Below are 1,132 nucleotides of genomic sequence, written 5' to 3'. Positions count from 1 at the left end.
GGTTTTGGTTTTGGTTTTTCAAGACAGGGCTTCTCTGTGTAGCCCTGGCTATCCTGGAACTCATTCTGTAGACCAGGCTGGCCTTGAACTCAGAAATCCTCCAGCCTCTGCCTCCCAAGTGATGGGATTAAAGGCATGTGCCACCACTGCCCGGCTAAATAACCGTTCTTGTTTTGTTTGTTTGTTTGTTAAAGTATTTCTTTGTGTAACAGAGCCCTAGCTATCCCAGAACTTACTCTGTAGATTAGATCAGGCTGACCTCCAATTCACAAAGATCTGCCAGGCTCTGCCTCCCAATTAAAGGTGTTTTCCACCATGCCCAGTTTCTAAGTAACCTTTGTTATTTTTTTTTTTTAAGATTTACTTATTTATTTTATGCATATGAATACACTGTAGCTGTCTTCAGACACACCCAAAAAGGGTATCAGATCCTATTACATATGGTTGTGAGCCACCATGAGATTGCTTAGAGTTGAACTCAGGACCTCTAGAAGAGAAGTCAGTGCTCTTAATGGCTGAGCCTCTAAGTAACCTTTATTTAACCTGTAGTAGTCAAAACCATCAAGATTGAAAACTGTTGTCCCTTGTTTGTTCATTTTATTTGTCCTAGTTTATTATAGTAAGTGATAAAAAATTGGGACTGGAAACCTGGCTCATTGGGTAAAGTCACTTGTCACCAAGCCTGATAATTCTTGAGTTCAATCCCTAGAATCCATGGTAGAGAGAAAGAACCAACTCCTTCAAGTTGTTCTGACTCCCCAGTCACCATGGCATATGCATCTCTACCCCTGTCTACACACAGAATAAATATTTGTAACAAAAAGTTTACAAAAATTTGGGGGCTGGAGAGATGGTTCAGAGGTTAAGAGCACTGACTGCTCTGCCAGAGGTCCTGAGTTCAACTCACAGCAACCACATGGTGGCTCCCAACCATCTATAATGTGTCTAATGCCCTCTTCTGGCCTACAGGCATAAATGGCAGGCAGAACACTGTATACATAATAAATAAATAAATCTTTTAAAAAAAAATTGAGCCGGGCGTGGTGGCGCACGCCTTTAATCCCAGCACTTGGGAAGCAGAGGCAGGCGGATTTCTGAGTTCGAGGACAGCCTGGTCTACAGAGTGAGTTCC

The 1,132-nt window shown here is 42.4% G+C and overlaps 1 protein-coding gene across 3 annotated transcripts in view; it reads left to right on the top strand.

The window, feature by feature from the left end:
* The window catches only part of Lrrc42 (leucine rich repeat containing 42), a 23,257-nt gene that overhangs the window by 13,927 nt on the left and 8,198 nt on the right, over nt 1-1,132 (top strand). The gene's annotated exons all lie outside the window — the stretch shown is intronic.

Source organism: Mus caroli, chromosome 4 (assembly GCF_900094665.2).
Source record: "Mus caroli chromosome 4, CAROLI_EIJ_v1.1, whole genome shotgun sequence".
NCBI lineage: Eukaryota > Metazoa > Chordata > Mammalia > Rodentia > Muridae > Mus > Mus caroli.
Note: the sequence above shows the minus strand (reverse complement) of the source record. Positions and strands in the feature narration are given on the sequence as shown.